The sequence below is a fragment of the Manis pentadactyla genome, chromosome 12 (assembly GCF_030020395.1).
Source record: "Manis pentadactyla isolate mManPen7 chromosome 12, mManPen7.hap1, whole genome shotgun sequence".
Lineage (NCBI taxonomy): Eukaryota > Metazoa > Chordata > Mammalia > Pholidota > Manidae > Manis > Manis pentadactyla.
In genome coordinates, this window is record NC_080030.1 from 55,989,343 (window position 1) to 55,994,864 (window position 5,522).

The following is a 5,522-nucleotide window of genomic DNA, read 5'->3' on the forward strand; positions in this document are numbered from 1 at the left end:
CTTCTTTCTAAAGAGTACAGTGTGGAAAAGAGTTGAAAAAGAAGAATTTCCAGGTGGAGAAACCTGATAAATAGTATGTGAGCCCGGTGATCGAGGTTAATACCAACAGTGATTATGTCCTATTGATTAGGTATACCCCTAACATGACGTGGTGAAAAATGACACTTCACCTCTGTGGTCTTCCTCCCCAAACTCCTACCGCCTGTCTAGTCATGAGAAAAATAGACAAATTCCGTTAGAGGGATGTCCTACAAAACGTTTGACCACTCCTCAGCCGAGCTGTCAAGGTCATCAAAAACAGAGAAAGTCCGAGGAACTCACTGCCTGAAGAAGCCTAAGGAGGCACAACTAAATGTAACTTGGTATGAATGGGATCTGCAACAGAAAGACATTAGATAAAAACTAAGGAAATGTGAATAAACTATGGACTATAGGTAATAATAATATATCACTATTGGTTCATTAATTTTAGTAAATGTACTATATTAATGCAAGACTGAACATTCAGGGGGGAACCATGCACAGGATATGAGAATTCTCTACTGTCTTTTCAGCTTTTCTGTTAACCTAAAACTGTCCTAAAAATAATTTTACATATTTTTAATGTAATATCTGATAAAAGCAAAAGAATACATATAATTAATATGTAGATTAAGAAGAATAAAAACCCATGAACCCATCCCTCTAGCAATGAATTAGAACATTACTAACACCATGGAAGTTACCATAATCCCATCAGTCCTGACCAGATACCTAATCTTGAGTTTAACATTTCCTATCTTTACAGAAATTTTTCTACGTATACATATATATGTGTTGCATGAATATTTGTGCTTTGTATGAGGTAAGAATCCAATTCCACTTACTCTATTAATTTTTTTGGGGAAAATATCTCAAATGTATGGATGGAAAAGTTCAAGCACAGTACAAAGATCTTTTGTGAACCATTGGAAATTATGTTGTCGCGTGATGCCCTGCTATTTCAGAATATTCTATGTATTTCCTGCAAAGGATATTTGGCATAACCACAATATAGCCTCCAAAATCAAGAAATTAACATATATAGATTACTACCATCCAGTCAGCCCCTATTAACATTTCATCTATTGAGTCAAAAATGCCTCTAACCCTGCTTTGTTCCTGCTATGGGAGAGAGGCTCTTCTCTGATTCACCTGCTTGGCGCTCTGCTGTCTAGGGCTTGGGGGAAATTCCATCCCCAGTCCCATTCCCCACTGTCCTAGTTCTTCAGTGCATGGAGGATTGCTACAGAGCATTACTTCAACTTTCCTGGCTCAGCTTCCAGCCCTACCTTCAATCTTGAAGAATCCATTCCAAGGTATGAAATCTCTCCTTCAGGAAAACTTTATGTCACCCCTGAATCCCACATTTCACAGAGAGACCCTACCTCTGGTTTGTTGTTCCTAGCACCTTAAAAGTGTCACGTTGATTTCTAGTATCTATTCTGCCTGGAGCTGGGCTCTCTGTTTAGCTTTATTTCTACATCTGTCCTCTTTTGATCATAGATGGTGGTCAATGGGCACCTGAGATTCCTTTCCAACATGAAGAAGTAGAGAAATCCATGACATCATTCTTGGTGAATTGTGTACATGGACCAAGAAGCCCAGTTACAGGGTCAGCACCTCTTCTATTCCAGATATGCTGGAAAAAATTCTGTTAAATTTCTTGGATAGTGATAAATGGTTCTTTGCTAAGTAAAGTACTTGTGAAATTGATTCTCAAAATCTTACCCTTACTCAAACTGGATCTGACCACGGAGTTGGGATCTGCCACTGGCATGAAGTGGGGAATATTGGGGTCTGATATCCTGATAGTTTTGAGAAGAAAAAAGTATTAGTGCACACTCATTACACGATTTTGTGGGCCAGTTATTTCTAAATAGTCCACTTTGCTGAGCAATCCTTGCCCTTAATACATCAGTGTAAGGCGTCATATGTTCTTTGATTACCCTTGGCCATTGGGGCCACTAAAACTGCACCTTAATTGATTCTAATGGGTGATCCTCCCCAAGTATCCAGTCACAAATACTGATCAAGACCCTGTGGGATTAGATAGTAGTAGCTGCTTCCACAGATTGGGGCCTTTGTACTTTCAATTAGGTCGATACCTCTTTGAATGGGCTTAATTTTTGTGATTCTTGGAGTAGCTTCACTGCCAGGCTCCTATTTTCCTCAACACTGGTCATATAATGTGATATGATCTTGGGGAGATCTGAGTTCATTTAAAGGCTGCAGAATCAGGAGAGAGGAGAAGGGTAAAGGGTCAGAGAGGAGATAATATGGTGGTCAAGGTTCTTGTGGGGACAGAAGAAAGATGGGATCTTGTGCAACTATTTCCTCACCTGGACTTACCTACTTCTTGTCTGTCTTTTAACTTCCTCGCCATCCTTCCTTATCTATCTCCAAGCCCTATCCTCTGATCCCTTCACTTAACTCAGGTAGAGCTCTTCATTGTGATTTTTGTTTGCCACTCTTATGTCCCCTAGTAGAAGGGCATTATTCCAGGATCAAGTACCTACTCCTTCCCCATGGTTCTGGGCATATAGGAGATGCTCATTTAGCAAGCTGGCTGCAGCCCACCTGAGTGACTCAGAGCTCCAAAACATTCAGAGCTCTCTAACTCAGGGATTGCCTCTCTCCTGTCCAAACTTTTGTCCATGAGGTGAAAGTAACCTATTCTCTTCTGGAATATTCTAGAACTACTAGGATATCAGTATGTTGCTATGCTTAAAATATTATTATACTTAGAACATTAGTATAATTAGTATGTCACATTGATAATTTCTGTCAGTTAAGCTTAAGGCCTGTGTCCTCTATCTTTACCATGTAGGACCTGGCTCTGAATGCACCCACTGGAGTATGGTGGGTGAAGACCTGGTTGCTGCTGATGGTCGTATGCATCATCTGTGGGTAGGAGTGATACTCCAGAGGCACGGTAACAATAGGTCCCCAGACTGCAGGACACACACTTTGGAGGGCAGGTGCACCAGCTAGGAGCATTCAGGAGCGGGTGATACTCAGAGGTAGGCAGATGGAACCACACCTAGGTCCAGATACAGGATTTTGTGTCCCCTTAAGGGAAACAGGCAAGAGAACGATTGGCCCCAAGTTGAGAGGGAAGAACTTGGGGGCATGTCAGGGCTCAGGTATGAGGACAGGAGTGTCGAAGGACAAGGCCAGAATCAGTGAAGCTGGTCCTTGGGAACTTTCTCCACCTCAACTGAATTCTGGTTCCAGAGTCAGGTCTGTGGTTGACCTGTAGTGCGGACAGAAAAGGATTGATAGGACAGAGAAGGAAGGAAGGTGAAGGGCCACAACATTATGCCAAAATGGACAAGGTCAAGCTTAAACAGCAAATGGCACAAGGATGCTGCTATGTCTGCTCAGAAGCTGGGCCTATTCGCCTGTGGGGAAGTTCTGAGAAGTATGAACTGTGCTTTAGAGCTACTGTGTCCAGTTTCTGACACTCATCTGCTACTATGTGATAGAAAACTCCTTCCCCATAGTGTCCTTGGAAAGTTCCTTTCTTTAAAAAGCTCCCTTAGATAGTTCTCTAATTAAAATCTTTTGGATTATGAAGAACTATATAAAAAGACAAAATTTTGATTCATCTCCTTATTAGTCTCAATTGCTTCAGTCATATAATCAGATTCTTTTTTCTCTATAGCTAGGGTGAGAGCAATCTCAATTAAGTGGGTTGGGGAAAAGGGGGGTGATACATTGTTTTTGAGCATGGAGTGCCTGGGAGGAAAGTGGGCTTCTAAGGGGTTTTAAAGGGGCAAAGAAGGCACCAGAAGCTGGGAGTGGGAGAACAAGGAAGACAGGCTACAAAGTCTGTGTGGGCTGGGTACTTATTTATCATCTCTCAGCTTCAAGCTCACGGCTTGGTACTTTGCTCTGTGAGGCCAGGCCTGGGATCTGCAAACCGCATTTCTCCCGGTCCCCTGCCAGCTGGCTTTCTGCCTGTGGGAGGCACTAAGAGGAGCTTGGAAAGAGTGGGAGGGAGGAGACACTACCTTCTGTCTCTAGTCCCTGTAGGCCTCTCTCCAGCAACTCCAACAGCTCCTGCTCCAGCCTCCGGATGCTCTTGGCCCTGCAGCATCAGGCACACCACAGGCCTTCAGGAGAACTAGCACCTGCTGGAGAAAAGGGGTCGCGGGTCTCCTTCACGCCCTGATAGGTCATCTCTTCCTTTTTGTTCCCTTATTTCAAAGATGGGAGCTGCTTTTTGCAATTACTAATATCTGGGATATCTCAGCAAGCCTGGTAGCTCTTTCTACCTTCCAAAACATATGTTGCCATTTCCCTGCATTCAACTTTGAAATAACCACCATGGTTTCTGTTTTCCTGAATGGCCCCTGGCTGCTGTGTATAGTGTCTATTTGTTGGTCCATGTAAATATATATTCATTTATATATGACCAGGTTTTCAACAGAAAAACTGGTCGTATATATCAACGTAACCCAAAATCATTCACAAAAGAACAAAGGGGAAAAAAAAGTATCCTGGAAGAGGAAATACTAAGAATTTTAGGCTGAGAAAAAAATTCCATCTTTATATTGCTTCTCTGCTTCTTACTGGCTATGGAGAGGGAGCCTCAAGAATTTAACTGTGTTAAATAAAATGAGTTACAACTTCAAAGTTTTGGCAGGGGCATTGAGGTGCAAAGGAGAAAAGACCAGGAAAGTGGCCTTGTTCAGCAGAGCATCATAGGTCATTTTTAGATCCACAGAGGGAGAACTTAAGCTTAGTTGCACAGGGAATTTTTTTTTTTTTTTTGAGTCACTGCTTTTGATGTGGTGATCAGCAAGGACTTTGGAGATTATTTAGAGAGAGACGATTCAACTGGAAGCAGGGCGGGCAGCAGTGGAGTGGGAGAGCACATGTTTTGCACATCCCTCACACAGCAGATGTCACTGATCTTTAAAAATGTTTTCCAGTCTGGCAAAACAGGGCGCCTCCTTGTGTTGCACATTCTTTGAGCAACAACGAGGCGGAGCATCCTTGCATACATTCATTAGCCAATTGTATTCCTTTTGCTATGAATTGCTTTTTCTTTAAGGCCTTTGCCTAGTTTTTCTATTGGACTGTTTATTTCTCTTACCAATTTGCAGGAATTCTTACATACATGATGATATGGATCCCTTGTGTGTTGTGTATCATACATATTTTTGCTTGTATCTTCATCTCATGGCATATCTGGGACTATGTGAACTGCGGCTGGCAGCCCTGGTTTCCAGATGGAGAGAGAGTTCAGGGAGGAGACAGCGCTGTAAAGAGAAACAGATGAGCAAACGGAGAGAAAGGACCCGCCTTCAGTCACTGCGGGCCAGGGCAGTGATGTGTTTAGGAGAAGCACGTGATTTGGAGACAAAAGGATTAAAGTTCATCCCTTACTAACCATGTGATTTTAGACAAATTGACTTCTCTAAGGCTCAGTTTCTTCTACAAAAGAGAGGAAGTAATGACATTTACTTTATATAGGATGGTTGTGAACAAATTCA